Below are 18480 nucleotides of genomic sequence, written 5' to 3' on the forward strand. Positions count from 1 at the left end.
ATGGTCCAGGATCAACATTAGTGAATTAATTATCTTAATGGTCCAGAATCAACAATAGTGAATTTAAAATCTTGATGGTCCAGGATCAACATTAGTGAATTTCTTAGCTTGATGGTCCAGGATAAACATTAGTGAATTTAAAATCTTGATGGTCCAGGATCAACATTAGTGAATTTATAATCTTGATGGTCCAGGATCAACATTATTGATATTCTAAGCTTGATGGTCCAGGATCAACATTAGTGAATTTCTAAGCTTAATGGTCCAGGATCAACATTAGTGAATTTAAAATCTTGATGGTCCAGGATCAACATTAGTGAATTTCTAAGCTTAATGGTCCAGGATCAACATTAGTGAATATACAATCTTGATGGTCCAGGATCAACATTAGTGAATTTCAAAGCTTGATGGTCCAGGATCAACATTAGTGAATTTAAAATCTTGATGGTCCAGGATTAACATTAGTAAATTTCTAAGCTTGATGGTCCAGGATCAACATTAGTGAAATGATAATCTTGATGGTCCAGAATCAACATTAGTGTATTTGCAAACTTGATGGTCCATGATCAACAGTAGTGAAATGATAATCTTGATGGTCCAGGATCAACATTAGTAAAATGATAATCTTGATGGTCCAGGATCAACATTAGTGAAATGATAATCTTGATGGTCCAGAATCAACATTAGTGTATTTGCAAACTTGATGGTCCAGGATCAACATTAGTGAATTTCTAAGCTTAATGGTCCAGGATCAACATTAGTGAATTTCTAATCTTGATGGTCCAGGATCAACATTAGTGAATTTCTAAGCTTAATGGTCCAGGATCAACATTAGTGAATTTAAAATCTTGATGGTCCAGGATCAACATTAGTGAATTTCTAAGCTTGATGGTCCAGGATTAACATTAGTGAATTTAAAATCTTGATGGTCCAGGATCAACATTAGTGAATTTCTAAGTTTGATGGTCCAGGATTAACATTAGTGAATTTTTAGTCTTGATGGTCCAGGATCAGCATTAGTGAATTTATAATCTTAATGGTCCAGGATCAACATTAGTGAATTTAAAATCTTAATGGTCCAGGATCAACATTAGTGAATTTCTAAGCTTGATGGTCCAGGATCAACATTAGTAAATTGATATTCTTGATGGTCCAGGATCAACATTAGGTAATTAATAATCTTGATGGTCCAGGATCAACATTACTGAATTTGCAAACTTGATGGTCTAGGATCAACATTAGTGAATTTCCAAGCTTGATGGTTCAGAATCAACATTAGTGAAATGATAATCTTGATGGTCCAGGATCAACATTAGTGAATTTTTAAGCTTGATGGTCCAGGATCAACATTAGTGAATTTCTAAGCTTGATGTTCCAGGATCAACATTAGTGAATTTATCATTTGATGGTCCAGGATCAACATTAGTGTATTTAAAATGTTAATGGTCCAGGATCATCATTAGTGAATTTGCAAACTTGATGGTCCAGGATCAACATTAGTGAATTTTTAGTCTTAATGGTCCAGGATTACTTTAGTGGATTTATAATCTTAATGGTCCAGGATCAACATTAGTGAATTTCTAAGCTTGATGGTCCAGGATCAACATTAGTGAATTTATAATCTTGATGGTCCAGGATCAACATTAGTGAATTTAAAATCTTGGTGGTGCAGGATCAAAATTCGTGAATTTGCAAACTTGATGGTTCAGTATCAACATTAAAGAATTTCTAAGCTTAATCGTCGAGGATTAACATTGGAGAATTGATAATCTTGATGGTCCAGGATCAACATTAGTGAATTTCTAAGCTTGATGGTCCAGGATCAACATTAGTGAAATTTTAGTCTTGATGGTCCAGGATCAACATTAGTGAATTGCTAAGCTTGGTGGTCCAGGATCAACATTAGTGAATTTATAATCTTGATGGTCCAGGATCAACATTAGTGAATTTCTAAGCTTAATGGTCCAGGATCAGCATTAGTGAATTTAAAATCTTGATGGTCCAGGATCAACATTAGTGAATATACAATCTTGATGGTCCAGGATCAACATTAGTGAATTTAAAATCTTGATGGTCCAGGATCAACATTAGTGAATTTCTTAGCTTGATGGTCCAGGATAAACATTAGTGAATTTAAAATCTTGATGGTCCAGGATCAACATTAGTGAATTTATAATCTTGATGGTCCAGGATCAACATTAGTGATATTCTAAGCTTGATGGTCCAGGATCAACATTAGTGAATTTCTAAGCTTAATGGTCCAGGATCAACATTAGTGAATTTAAAATCTTGATGGTCCAGGATCAACATTAGTGAATTTCTAAGCTTAATGGTCCAGGATCAACATTAGTGAATATACAATCTTGATGGTCCAGGATCAACATTAGTGAATTTCAAAGCTTGATGGTCCAGGATCAACATTAGTGAATTTAAAATCTTGATGGTCCAGGATTAACATTAGTAAATTTCTAAGCTTGATGGTCCAGGATCAACATTAGTGAAATGATAATCTTGATGGTCCAGAATCAACATTAGTGTATTTGCAAACTTGATGATCCATGATCAACAGTAGTGAAATGATAATCTTGATGGTCCAGGATCAACATTAGTAAAATGATAATCTTGATGGTCCAGGATCAACATTAGTGAAATGATAATCTTGATGGTCCAGAATCAACATTAGTGTATTTGCAAACTTGATGGTCCAGGATCAACATTAGTGAATTTCTAAGCTTAATGGTCCAGGATCAACATTAGTGAATTTCTAATCTTGATGGTCCAGGATCAACATTAGTGAATTTCTAAGCTTGATGGTCCAGGATTAACATTAGTGAATTTAAAATCTTGATGGTCCAGGATCAACATTAGTGAATTTCTAAGTTTGATGGTCCAGGATTAACATTAGTGAATTTTTAGTCTTGATGGTCCAGGATCAGCATTAGTGAATTTATAATCTTAATGGTCCAGGATCAACATTAGTGAATTTAAAATCTTAATGGTCCAGGATCAACATTAGTGAATTTCTAAGCTTGATGGTCCAGGATCAACATTAGTAAATTGATATTCTTGATGGTCCAGGATCAACATTAGGTAATTAATAATCTTGATGGTCCAGGATCAACATTACTGAATTTGCAAACTTGATGGTCTAGGATCAACATTAGTGAATTTCCAAGCTTGATGGTTCAGAATCAACATTAGTGAAATGATAATCTTGATGGTCCAGGATCAACATTAGTGAATTTTTAAGCTTGATGGTCCAGGATCAACATTAGTGAATTTCTAAGCTTGATGGTCCAGGATCAACATTAGTGAATTTATCATTTGATGGTCCAGGATCAACATTAGTGTATTTAAAATGTTAATGGTCCAGGATCATCATTAGTGAATTTGCAAACTTGATGGTCCAGGATCAACATTAGTGAATTTTTAGTCTTAATGGTCCAGGATTACTTTAGTGGATTTATAATCTTAATGGTCCAGGATCAACATTAGTGAATTTCTAAGCTTGATGGTCCAGGATCAACATTAGTGAATTTATAATCTTGATGGTCCAGGATCAACATTAGTGAATTTAAAATCTTGGTGGTGCAGGATCAAAATTCGTGAATTTGCAAACTTGATGGTTCAGTATCAACATTAAAGAATTTCTAAGCTTAATCGTCGAGGATTAACATTGGAGAATTGATAATCTTGATGGTCCAGGATCAACATTAGTGAATTTCTAAGCTTGATGGTCCAGGATCAACATTAGTGAAATTTTAGTCTTGATGGTCCAGGATCAACATTAGTGAATTGCTAAGCTTGGTGGTCCAGGATCAACATTAGTGAATTTATAATCTTGATGGTCCAGGATCAACATTAGTGAATTTCTAAGCTTAATGGTCCAGGATCAGCATTAGTGAATTTAAAATCTTGATGGTCCAGGATCAACATTAGTGAATATACAATCTTGATGGTCCAGGATCAACATTAGTGAATTTAAAATCTTGATGGTCCAGGATCAACATTAGTGAATTTCTTAGCTTGATCGTCCAGGATAAACATTAGTGAATTTAAAATCTTGATGGTCCAGGATCAACATTAGTGAATTTATAATCTTGATGGTCCAGGATCAACATTAGTGATATTCTAAGCTTGATGGTCCAGGATCAACATTAGTGAATTTCTAAGCTTAATGGTCCAGGATCAACATTAGTGAATTTAAAATCTTGATGGTCCAGGATCAACATTAGTGAATTTCTAAGCTTAATGGTCCAGGATCAACATTAGTGAATATACAATCTTGATGGTCCAGGATCAACATTAGTGAATTTCAAAGCTTGATGGTCCAGGATCAACATTAGTGAATTTAAAATCTTGATGGTCCAGGATTAACATTAGTAAATTTCTAAGCTTGATGGTCCAGGATCAACATTAGTGAAATGATAATCTTGATGGTCCAGAATCAACATTAGTGTATTTGCAAACTTGATGGTCCATGATCAACAGTAGTGAAATGATAATCTTGATGGTCCAGGATCAACATTAGTAAAATGATAATCTTGATGGTCCAGGATCAACATTAGTGAAATGATAATCTTGATGGTCCAGAATCAACATTAGTGTATTTGCAAACTTGATGGTCCAGGATCAACATTAGTGAATTTCTAAGCTTAATGGTCCAGGATCAACATTAGTGAATTTCTAATCTTGATGGTCCAGGATCAACATTAGTGAATTTCTAAGCTTAATGGTCCAGGATCAACATTAGTGAATTTAAAATCTTGATGGTCCAGGATCAACATTAGTGAATTTCTAAGCTTGATGGTCCAGGATTAACATTAGTGAATTTAAAATCTTGATGGTCCAGGATCAACATTAGTGAATTTCTAAGTTTGATGGTCCAGGATTAACATTAGTGAATTTTTAGTCTTGATGGTCCAGGATCAGCATTAGTGAATTTATAATCTTAATGGTCCAGGATCAACATTAGTGAATTTAAAATCTTAATGGTCCAGGATCAACATTAGTGAATTTCTAAGCTTGATGGTCCAGGATCAACATTAGTAAATTGATATTCTTGATGGTCCAGGATCAACATTAGGTAATTAATAATCTTGATGGTCCAGGATCAACATTACTGAATTTGCAAACTTGATGGTTCAGAATCAACATTAGTGAAATGATAATCTTGATGGTCCAGGATCAACATTAGTGAATTTTTAAGCTTGATGGTCCAGGATCAACATTAGTGAATTTCTAAGCTTGATGGTCCAGGATCAACATTAGTGAATTTATCATTTGATGGTCCAGGATCAACATTAGTGTATTTAAAATGTTAATGGTCCAGGATCATCATTAGTGAATTTGCAAACTTGATGGTCCAGGATCAACATTAGTGAATTTTTAGTCTTAATGGTCCAGGATTACTTTAGTGGATTTATAATCTTAATGGTCCAGGATCAACATTAGTGAATTTCTAAGCTTGATGGTCCAGGATCAACATTAGTGAATTTATAATCTTGATGGTCCAGGATCAACATTAGTGAATTTAAAATCTTGGTGGTGCAGGATCAAAATTCGTGAATTTGCAAACTTGATGGTTCAGTATCAACATTAAAGAATTTCTAAGCTTAATCGTCGAGGATTAACATTGGAGAATTGATAATCTTGATGGTCCAGGATCAACATTAGTGAATTTCTAAGCTTGATGGTCCAGGATCAACATTAGTGAAATTTTAGTCTTGATGGTCCAGGATCAACATTAGTGAATTGCTAAGCTTGGTGGTCCAGGATCAACATTAGTGAATTTATAATCTTGATGGTCCAGGATCAACATTAGTGAATTTCTAAGCTTAATGGTCCAGGATCAGCATTAGTGAATTTAAAATCTTGATGGTCCAGCATCAACATTAGTGAATATACAATCTTGATGGTCCAGGATCAACATTAGTGAATTTCTAAGCTTGATGGTCCAGGATTAACATTAGTAAATTTTTAGTCTTGATGGTCCAGGATAAGCATTAGTGAATTTATAATCTTAATGGTCCAGGATCAACATTAGTGAATTTAAAATCCTAATGGTCCAGGATCAACATTAGTGAATTTCTGAGCTTGATGGTCCAGGATTAACATTAGTGTATTTAAAACCTTAATGGTCCAGGATCATCATTAGTGAATTTAAAATCTTGATGGTCCAGGATCAACAATAGTGAATTTCTTAGCTTGATGGTCCAGGATAAACATTAGTGAATTTAAAATCTTGATGGTCCAGGATCAACATTAGTGAATTTATAATCTTGATGGTCCAGGATCAACATTAGTGAATTTGCTAACTTGATGGTCAAGGATCAACATTAGTGATTTTCCTAACTTGATGGTCCAGGATCAACATTAGTGAATTTCTAAGCTTGATGGTCCAGGATCAACATTAGTGAATTGATCATTTTGATGGTCCAGGATCAACATTAGTGATTTTATTTATTTATTTATTTTTTGTCTTGATGGTCCTGGATCAACAATAGTGAATTGACACACTTGATGGTCCAGGATCAACATTAGTGAATTTCTAAGCTTGATGGTCCAGGATCATCATTAGTGAATTTATAATCTTAATGGTCCAGGATCAACATTAGTGAATTTATAATCTTGATGGTCCAGGATCAACATTAGTGAATTTCTAAGCTTGATGGTCCAGGATCAACAATAGTGAATTTAAAATCTTGATGGTCCAGGATCAACATTAGTGAATTTATAATCTTGATGGTCCAGGATCAACATTAGTGAATTTTTTGTTTTGATGGACCAGGATTGGCATTAGTTTTTTTGCAAACTTTATGGTCCAGGATCAACATTAGTAAATTTCTAAGCTTGATGGTCCAGGATCAACATTAGTGAATTTATAATCTTGATGGTCCAGGATCAACATTAGTGAATTTCTAAGCTTGATTGTCCAGGATCAACATTAGTGAATTTCTAAGGTTAATGGTCCAGGATCAACATTATTGAATTTAAAATCTTGATGGTCCAGGATCAACATTAGTGCAAATACAATCTTGATGGTCCAGGATCAACATTAGTGAATTTCTAAGCTTGATGGTCCAGGATCAACATTAGTGAATTTAAAATCTTGATGGTCCAGGATCAACATTAGTGAATTTCTAAGCTTGATGGTCCAGGATCAACATTAGTGAATTTATAAACTTGATGGTCCTGGATTAACATTAGTGAATTTTTAGTCTTGATGGTCCAGGATCAGCATTAGTGAATTTATAATCTTAATGGTCCAGGATCAACATTAGTGAATTTAAAATCTTAATGGTCCAGGATCAACATTAGTGAATTTCTAAGCTTGATGGTCCAGGATCAACATTAGTAAATTGATAATCTTGTTGGTCCAGGATCAACATTAGTGAATTAATATTCTTGATGGTCCAGGATCAACATTACTGAATTTGCAAACTTGATGGTCTAGGATCAACATTAGTGAATTTCCAAGCTTGATGGTTCAGAATCAACATTAGTGAATTTCCAAGCTTGATGGTCCAGGATCAACGTTAGTGAATTTAAAATATTGATGGTCCAGGATCAACATTAGTGAATTTCTAAGGTTGATGGTCCAGGATTAACATTAGTGAATTTTTAGTCTTGATGGTCCAGGATCAGCATTAGTGAATTTATAATCTTAATGGTCCAGGATCAACATTAGTGAATTTAAAAATTTAATGGTCCAGGATCAACATTAGTGAATTTCTGAGCTTGATGGTCCAGGATCAACATTAGTAAATTGATAATCTTGATGGTCCAGGATCAACATTAGTGAATTAATAATCTTGATGGTCCAGGATTAACATTACTGAATTTGCAAACTTAATGGTTCAGAATCAACATTAGTGAAATGATAATCTTGATGGTCCAGGATCAACATTAGTGAATTTCCAAGCTTGATGGTTCAGAATCAACATTAGTGAAATGATAATCTTGATGGTCCAGGATCAACATTAGTGAATTTCTAAGCTTGATGGTCCAGGATCAACATTAGTGAATTTATCATCTTGATGGTCCATGATCAACATTAGTGTATTTAAAATCTTAGTGGTCCAGGATCATCATTAGTGAATTTAAAATCTTGATGGTCCAGGATCAACATTAGTGAATTTCTTAGCTTGATGGTCCAGGATAAACATTAGTGAATTTAAAATCTTGATGGTCCAGGATCAACATTAGTGAATTTATAATCTTGATGGTCCAGGATCAACATTAGTGAATTTGCTAACTTGATGGTCAAGGATCAACATTAGTGATTGTCCTAACTTGATGGTCCAGGATCAACATTAGTGAATATCTAAGCTTGATGGTCCAGGATCAACATTAGTGAATTGATCATTTAGATGGTCCAGGATCAACATTAGTGATTTTATTTTATTTTTATTTTTTTTTGTCTTGATGGTCCAGGATCAACAATAGTGAATTGACACACTTGATGGTCCAGGATCAACATGAGTGAATTTCTAAGCTTGATGGTCCAGGATAACATTAGTGAATTTATAATCTTAATGGTCCAGGGTCAACATTAGTGAATTTGCAATCTTGCTGGTCCAGGATCAACATTAGTGAAATGATAATCTTGATGGTCCAGGATCAACATTAGTGAAATGATAATCTTGATGGTCCAGAATCAACATTAGTGTATTTGCAAACTTGATGGTCCAGGATCAACATTAGTGAATTTCTAAGCTTGATGGTCCAGGATCAACATTAGTGAATTTCTAATCTTAATGGTCCAGGATCAACATTAGTGAATTTCTAAGCTTGATGGTCCAGGATCAACATTAGTGAATTTATAATCTTGATGGTCCAGGATCAACATTAGTGAATTTATAAGCTTGATGGTCCAGGATCAACAATAGTGAATTTATAATCTTGATTGTCCAGGATCAGCATTAGTGAATTTCTAAGCTTGATGGTCCAGGATCAACATTAGTGAATTGATAATTTTGATGGTCCAGGATCAAAATTAGTGAATTTGCAAACTTTTGGTCCAGGATTAACATTAGTGAACTGATAATCTTGATGGTCCAGGATCAACATTAGTGAATTTCTAAGCTTAATTGTCCAGGATCAACATTAGTGATTTTTTTGTTTTAATGGACCAGGATCGGCATTAGTGTTTTTGCAAACTTGATGGTCCAGGATCAACATTAGTGAATTGATAAACTTGATGGTCCAGGATTAACATTAGTGAATTTAAAATCTTGATGGTCCAGGATCAGCATTAGTGAATTTATAATCTTAATGGTCCAGGATCAACATTAGTGAATTTCTAAGCTTGATGGTCCAGGATCAACATTAGTGAATTGATCATTATTATGGTCCAGGATCAACATTAGTGAATTTTTTAGTCTTGATGGTCCAGGATCAACATTAGTGAATTGATAATCTTGATGGTCCAGGATCAACATTAGTGAATTGATAACCTTAATGGTCCAGGATCAACATTAGTGAGTTTAAAATCTTAATGGTCCAGGATCAACATTAGTGAATTTAAAATCTTGATGGTCCAGGATCAACATTAGTGAATTTAAAATCTGGATGGTCCAGGATCAGCATAAGTGATTTTATAAAATTGATGGTCCAGGATCAACATTAGTTAACTGATAATCTTGATGGTCCAGGATCAACATTAGTGAGTTTAAAATCTTGATGGTCCAGGATCAACATAAGTGAATTTATAAAATTGATGGTCCAGGATCAACATTAGTTAACTGATAATCTTGATGGTCCAGGATCAACATTAGTGAATTGATAATCTTAATGGTCCAGGATCAACATTAGTGAGTTTAAAATCTTGATGGTCCAGGATCAACATTAGTGAGTTTAAAATCTTGATGGTCCAGGATCAACATTAGTGAATTTAAAATCTTGATGGTCCAGGATCAATATTAGTGAATTTAAAATCTTGATGGTCCAGGATCAACATTAGTGAATTTAAATACTTGATGGTCCAGGATCAACATAAGTGAATTCATAAAATTGATGGTCCAGGATCAACATTAGTTAACTGATAATCTTGATGGTCCAGGATCATCATTAGTGAATTTGCAAACTTGATGGTTCAGGATCAACATTAGTGAATTTAAAATCTTGATGGTCCAGGATCAACATAAGTGAATTTCAAATGTTGATGGTCCAGGATCAACATTTGTGAATTTAAAATCTTCATGGTCCAGGATGAACATTTGTGAATTAATAAGCTTGATGGTCCAGGATCAGCACTAGTGAATTGATAAACTTGATGGTCCAGGATCAACATTAGTGAAATGATAAGCTTGATGGTCCAGGATCAACATTAGTGAAATGATAAGCTTGATGGTCCAGGATCAACATTAGTGAATTTAAAATCTTGATGGTCCAGGATCAACATTGGTGAATTTAAAATTTTGATGGTCCAGGATCAACATTTGTGTATTTAAAATTTTGATGGTCCAGGATCAACATTAGTGAATTTCTAAGCTTGATGGTCCAGGATCAACATTAGTGAATTGACCATCTTGATGGTCTAGGAACAACATTAGTGAATTTAAATTCTTAATGGTCCTGGATCAACATTTGTGAAGTGATAATCTTGATGGTCCAGGATCAACATTAGTGAATTTCTAAGCTTAATTGTCCAGGATCAACATTAGTGATTTTTTTTGTTTTAATGGACCAGGATCGGCATTAGTGTTTTTGCAAACTTGATGGTCCAGGATCAACATTAGTGAATTGATAAACTTGAAGGTCCAGGATTAACATTAGTGAATTTAAAATCTTGATGGTCCAGGATCAGCATTAGTGAATTTCTAAGCTTGATGGTCCAGGATCAACATTAGTGAATTGATCATTATTATGGTCCAGGATCAACATTAGTGAATTTTTTAGTCTTGATGGTCCAGGATCAACATTAGTGAATTGATAATCTTGCTGGTCCAGGATCAACATTAGTGAATTGATAACCTTAATGGTCCAGGATCAACATTAGTGAGTTTAAAATCTTGATGGTCCAGGATCAACATTAGTGAATTTAAAATCTTGATGGTCCAGGATCAACATTAGTGAATTTAAAATCTTGATGGTCCAGGATCAACATTAGTGAATTTAAAATCTTGATGGTCCAGGATCAACATAAGTGAATTTATAAAATTGATGGTCCAGGATCAACATTAGTTAACTGATAATCTTGATGGTCCAGGATCAACATTAGTGAGTTTAAAATCTTGATTGTCCAGGATCAACATAAGTGAATTTATAAAATTGATGGTCCAGGATCAACATTAGTTAACTGATAATCTTGATGGTCCAGGATCAACATTAGTGAATTGATAATCTTAATGGTCCAGGATCAACATTAGTGAGTTTAAAATCTTGATGGTCCAGGATCAACATTAGTGAATTTAAAATCTTGATGGTCCAGGATCAACATTAGTGAATTGATAATCTTAATGGTCCAGGATCAACATTAGTGAGTTTAAAATCTTGATGGTCCAGGATCAACATTAGTGAATTTAAAATCTTGATGGTCCAGGATCAACATTAGTGAATTTAAAATCTTGATGGTCCATGATCAACATTAGTGAATTTAAAATCTTGATGGTCCAGGATCAACATAAGTGAATTTATAAAATTGATGGTCCAGGATCAACATTTGTTAACTGATAATCTTGATGGTCCAGGATCATCATTAGTGAATTTGCAAACTTGATGGTTCAGGATCAACATTAGTGAATTTAAAATCTTGATGGTCCAGGATCAACATAAGTGAATTTCAAATGTTGATGGTCCAGGATCAACATTTGTGAATTTAAAATCTTCATGGTCCAGGATGAACATTTGTGAATTAATAAGCTTGATGGTCCAGGATCAATACTAGTGAATTGATAAACTTGATGGTCCAGGATCAATACTAGTGAATTGATAAACTTGATGGTCCAGGATCAACATTAGTGAAATTATAAGCTTGATGGTCCAGGATCAACATTAGTGAATTTAAAATCTTGATGGTCCAGGATCAACATTGGTGAATTTCAAATGTTGATGGTCCAGGATTAAAATTTGTGAATTTAAAATCTTGATGGTCCAGGATCAACATTAGTGAATTTATAATCTTGATGGTCCAGGATCAACATTAGTGAATTTATAATCTTGATGGTCCAGGATCAACATTAGTGAATTTGTAATCTTGATGGTCCAGGATCAACATTAGTGAATTGATAATTTTGATGGTCCAGGATCAAAATTAGTGAATTTGCAAACTTGATGGTCCAGGATCAACATTTGTGAATTGATAATTTTGATGGTCCAGGATCAACATTAGTGAATTGAAAAACTTGATGGTCCAGGATCAATACTAGTGAATTGATAAACTTGATGGTCCAGGATCAACATTAGTGAAATGATAAGCTTGATGGTCCAGGATCAACATTAGTGAATTTAAAATCTTGATGGTCCAGGATCAACATTGGTGAATTTCAAATGTTGATGGTCCAGGATCAACATTTGTGAATTTAAAATTTTGATGGTCCAGGATCAACATTAGTGAATTTAAAATCTTGATGGTCCAGGATCAACATTGGTAAATTTCAAATGTTGATGGTCCAGGATTAACATTTGTGAATTTAAAATCTTGATGGTCCAGGATCAACATTAGTGAATTTATAATCTTGATGGTCCAGGATCAACATTAGTGAATTTGTAATCTTGATGGTCCAGGATCAACATTAGTGAATTGATAATTTTGATGGTCCAGGATCAAAATTAGTGAATTTGCAAACTTGATGGTCCAGGATCAACATTAGTGAATTGATAATTTTGATGGTCCAGGATCAACATTAGTGAATTGATAAACTTGATGGTCCAGGATTAACATTAGTGAATTTTTAGTCTTGATGGTCCAGGATCAGCATTAGTTAATTTAAAATCTTAATGGTCCAGGATCAACATTAGTGAATTTAAAATTTTGATGGTCCAGTATCAACATTTGTGAATTTAAAATCTTGATGGTCCAGGATTAACATTTGTGAATTTAAAATCTTGATGGTCCAGGATCAACATTGGTGAATTTCAAATGTTGATGGTCCAGGATCAACATTTGTGAATTTAAAATCTTGATGGTCCAGGATCAACATTAGTGAATTCATAATCTTGATGGTCCAGGATCAACATTAGTGAATTAGCAAACTTGATGGTCCAGGATCAACATTAGTGAATTCATAATCTTGATGGTCCAGGATCAACATTTGTGATTTTGCAATCTTGATGGTTCAGGATCAACATTAGTGAATTGATAATCTTGATGGTCCAGGATCAACATTAGTGAATTTTTTAGTCTTGATGGTCCAGGATCAACATTAGTGAATTTGCAATCTTGATGGTTCAGGATCAACATTAGTGAATTGATAATCTTGATGGTCCAGGATCAACATTAGTGAATTGATAATCTTGATGGTCCAGGATCAACATTAGTGAATTTCTAAGCTTGATGGTCCAGGATCAACGTTAGTGAATTTCTAAGCTTGATGGTTCAGGATCAACATTAGTGAATTTTTTAGTCTTGATGGTCCAGGATCAGCATTAGTGAATTTATAATCTTGATGGTCCAAGATCAACATTTGTGAATTTGCAATCTTGATGGTTCAGGATCAGCATTAGTGAATTGATAATCTTGATGGTCCAGGATCAACATTAGTGAATTTTTTAGTCTTGATGGTCCAGGATCAACATTAGTGAATTTCTAAGCTTGATGGTCCAGGATCAACATTTGTGAATTTGCAATCTTGATGGTTCAGGATCAACATTAGTGAATTGATAATCTTGATGGTCCAGGATCAACATTAGTGAATTTGCAATCTTGATGGTTCAGGATCAACATTAGTGAATTGATAATCTTGATGGTCCAGGATCAACATTAGTGAATTTTTTAGTCTTGATGGTCCAGGATCAGCATTAGTGAATTTATAATCTTGATGGTCCAGGATCAACATTAGTGAATTGATAATCTTGATGGTCCAGGATCAACATTAGTGATTTTTTTTAGTCTTGATGGTCCAGGATCAACATTAGTGAATTGATAATCTTGATGGTCCAGGATCAACATTAGTGATTTTTTTTAGTCTTGATGGTCCAGGATCAGCATTAGTGAATTTATAATCTTGATGGTCCAGGATCAACATTTGTGAATTTGCAATCTTGATGGTCCAGGATCAACATTAGTGAATTTCTAAGCTTGATGGTCCAGGATCAACATTAGTGAATTTCTAAGCTTGATGGTCCAGGATCAACATTAGTGAATTGATAATCTTGATGGTCCAGGATCAACATTAGTGAATTTCTAAGCTTGATGGTCCAGGATCAACATTAGTGAATTTCTAAGCTTGATGGTCCAGGATCAACATTAGTGAATTGACCATCTTGATGGTCCAGGAACAACATTAGTGAATTTAAAATCTTAATGGTCCTGGATCAACATTTGTGAAGTGATAATCTTGATGGTCCAGGATCAACATTAGTGAATTTAAAATCTTGATGGTCCAGGATCAACATTAGTGAATTTTTAGTCTTAATAGTCCATTATCAGCATTAGTCAATTGATCTTTTTGATGATCCAGCATCAACATTAGTGAATATTTTAGTCTTGATGGTCCAGGATCAACATTAGTGAACTTCTAAGCTTGATGGTCCGGGATCAACATTAGTGAATTGATAAACTTGATGGTCCAGGATTAACATTAGTGAATTTCTAAGCTTGATGGTCCAGGATCAACATTAGTAAATTAATAATCGTGATGGTCCAGGATCAACATTAGTGAATTAATAATCTTGATGGTCCAGGATCAACATTAGTGAATTTGCAAACTTGATGGTCCAGGATCAACATTAGTGATTTTTTTTTGTTTTGATGGTCCAGGATAAACGTTAGTGAAATTAAAATCTTGATGGTCCAGCATTAACATTAGTGAATATTTTAGTCTTGATGGTCCAGGATCAACATTAGTGAATTTCTAAGCTTGATGGTGCAGGATCAACATTTGTGAATTTGCAATCTTGATGGTTCAGGATCAACATTAGTGAATTTCTAAGCTTGATGGTCCAGGATCAACATTAGTGAATTTCTAAGCTTGATGGTCCAGGATCAATATTAGTAAATTGATAAACTTGATGGTCCAGGATTAACATTATTAAATTTTTAGTCTTGATGGTCCAGGATCAGCATTAGTGAATTTAAAATCTTAATGGTCCAGGATCAACATTTGTGAAGTGATAATCTTGATGGTCCAGGATCAAAATTAGTAAATTAATAATCTTGATGGTCCAGGATCAACATTAGTGAATTTATAATCTTGATGGTCCAGGATCAACATTAGTGAATTGATAATCTTGATGGTCCAGGATCAAAATTAGTAAATTAATAATCTTGATGGTCCAGGATCAACATTAGTGAATTTCTAAGCTTGATGGTTCAGAATCAACATTAGTGAAATGATAAGCTTGATGGTCCAGGATCAACATTAGTGAATTGATAATATTGTTGGTCCAGGATCAACATTAGTGAATTTCTAAGCTTGATGGTCCAGGATCAACATTAGGGTTTTTTCTTTTTTTTTTTTTTTCTTTTTTTTTTTTTTTTTTTTTTTTTTTTATGGTCCAGGATCAACATTAGTGAATTGATAATCTTGATGGTCCTGGATCAGCTTTAGTGAACTTGCAAACTTGATGGTCCAGGATCAACATTAGTGAATTTATAACCTTGATGGTCCAGGATCAACATTCGTAAAGTTTTAGTCTTGATGGTCCAGGAACAACATTAGTGAATTTCTAAGCTTGATGGTCCAGGATTAACAATAGTGAATAAAAAAAAATCTCATGGTCCAGGATCAACATTAGTGAATTTGTAATTTTGATGGTCAAGGGTTAACATTAGGGATTGTTTTAATTTGATGGCTCCGGATTAACATTACTATATTCATTATATATTTATTATACTATATTTATATTTATTATTAACTGAAGTTTCACATATTTGTGGTTCAAGTAAAGTAGCATTTAAGGTAAAACTGTAGTCCCTTGTGAATAAAAGCATTCACTAGAAACAAAAAGCACACAACTAAAAGTTCCAGAATTTCATTTTTGTAGAGTTTCATTGTATATTCATTTAGAATTGATATTAATTTAAGGTATTGATATTATTAATGTTCAAATATTAAAAACAAGTTTGGACATGCAATACATGTACTGTATCCAACAGTTGTAATTATAATAACAATTATAAAAGAGGATCTTATTCTTGCTTTTTATTATTGGTTTTGTCAGTTTTGCTTAATTATTAGGTACCTTTTTTATGTTAAAAAAGCAAAGATAATTCTCCCGTGTTTAGTTTTTATAATGATAATGATTATATACCATTTTAAATCATTATAATTCATCAAATTGCGAAAAGGTTTTTAAAATGAAAGATGAACTTTTGACTTTTTTTCTACATTTTTTTATAACTTATGTTGAAAATAATAAATTTATCTTTTTCCAAGAGCTTTTCTTTTTTAATCGTATTCATCATTAGTATTGTCTATTCATATTCTTATTCCTAATTTTAAGTAAAACTGCAAAACCTAACTATGAGTTGCAAATTTAAACAGTAAATTATGTAAAAGAGTAGAGTTACAGTATATTGAAAGATTGTCTATTGCAAATGGCTCTTTGTTTCTTGATTCTCTCTTTGTTTATCAGTTAAAATGTTTTGAAATAAAAGTATTTTAACTACATGAAGAAACTGGATGTAGTACGTTTTGAAATGTGATCTAATTTATTTTTCAACTTTTGAATGTGATGCCATAGCCCTTTTACCAATATTCATTGTGAGGTCTAAAATAATTGCTAAAATCCAGTGTTCAACAGCCTAACCATTCAGTTCTTCCTCACCAAAGCCATTTCTTGGAGGACATGTGGGTTAATGTTGATTTGATGTGTTTTCATCCGGCACATGGGGACAGCAGTATTAGTCAGTCCATTAGTATGCTAATAAACAGATGTGTGTTAGAGGTGCTGGTTAATAACGTTCCCCAGTGGTTGTTAAGAGACTATTTCATCACCAGCGATTACATGATTGCTCCACATGATTGAAATTATATGTAATTACACAAATATCACTTGGCTTGATTTCTTTTTGTGTGTTCTTAAAAGAAAAGATCACTCTAATGTGTTTAAAAAAGCAACGTTCATTCATCCTCATGCCATTCATGCTTATTTTTGTAATATTATGTTCTTGAAAGAAGCCTCTTATCTGACCAAGGTTGCATTTATTTGGTCACAAATACAGTAAAAAGAGTTATTATTGAAATATTATTGCTTTATTTCTGCGAAGGCAAAGCTAGTCATATCTCATCATGTCAACAATCTGTTGAAAATTAAACTGCAAAATGAAAAACAGAAATAACATAAATAAAGGCTACTTTAAATAATATCTAATAATAATTCATAATTCCTTACATTTCTTTAGCACTTAAAGCGTTTTACACATTTTTGGGGGGTAATGTCCTCACACACTACCATGTGCAGCATCCACCTGGATGACACAACGGCAGCCATATTGCACCAGACCACACACCACATACCAGCTGAGGAGACAGAGCGATGCAGCCAATTATGATAAGGGGATAGTTAGGACGCCATGACAAACAGAGGCCAGTGGGCAAATTTTGGCCAGGATGCCGGGGTTAAAGCCCTACTCCTTTTCTAAGGACATCCTGGGATTTTTAATGACCACAGAGAGAGAGAGTCTCATCTGAAAGACGGCACTCACTGAGCAGTATAGAGTCCCCATCAATATACTGGACCCACACAGACCGCAGTTTGAGCACCCCCTACTGGTCTTAGTAACATCACTTCCAGCAATAACCTAGCTTTCCCATGTGGTCTCCCATCCAGGTACTGACCGGGCGCAGCCCTGCTTGGCTTCAGTGGGATACCATGTGAGAGTTGCAGTGAGATAACTTCCAGCCATCATTTTGTAATATTACAGATTTGCTGTCTTAAAAGCAAATTTTCCTTCAGCTTAGTCCTTTATATATCAGGGGTCACCGCAGCAGAATGACGCCAACTATTCCAGCATATGTTTTACGCAGCCGATGCCCTTCCGGCCACAACCCAGTATTGGTTAACACCCATACACTATAACATTCACACTCATACACGTGAGAACGGTGGGCAGAGAGAGCATTAAAGGCACAGGCAACAAAAACAGCTACAATGTGTTCAGAGCAGAAAATTACATATGGTATTATAAATAATCTGATTGGTGTTCTGAGCTGAAACTTTACAGACCCATTCTGGAGACACAAAAGACTTATCTTAAATCTTGAAAAAGGGGTAAAATAGGTGGCCTTCAAGAATAAAAAATGACAAATCTTTCGTTTTTCACAATACCATAAATTGCATACAAATACGCACAGGATTAAATTAAATAATAAT

General features: G+C 34.1%; 1 protein-coding gene across 1 annotated transcript in view; it reads left to right on the forward strand.

Annotated features, from left to right (window-relative positions):
* tusc3 (tumor suppressor candidate 3) overlaps positions 1–18480 on the forward strand; it is a 175382-nt gene that overhangs the window by 79939 nt on the left and 76963 nt on the right.

Source organism: Danio rerio, chromosome 1 (assembly GCF_049306965.1).
Source record: "Danio rerio strain Tuebingen ecotype United States chromosome 1, GRCz12tu, whole genome shotgun sequence".
Classification (NCBI taxonomy): Eukaryota; Metazoa; Chordata; class Actinopteri; order Cypriniformes; family Danionidae; genus Danio; species Danio rerio.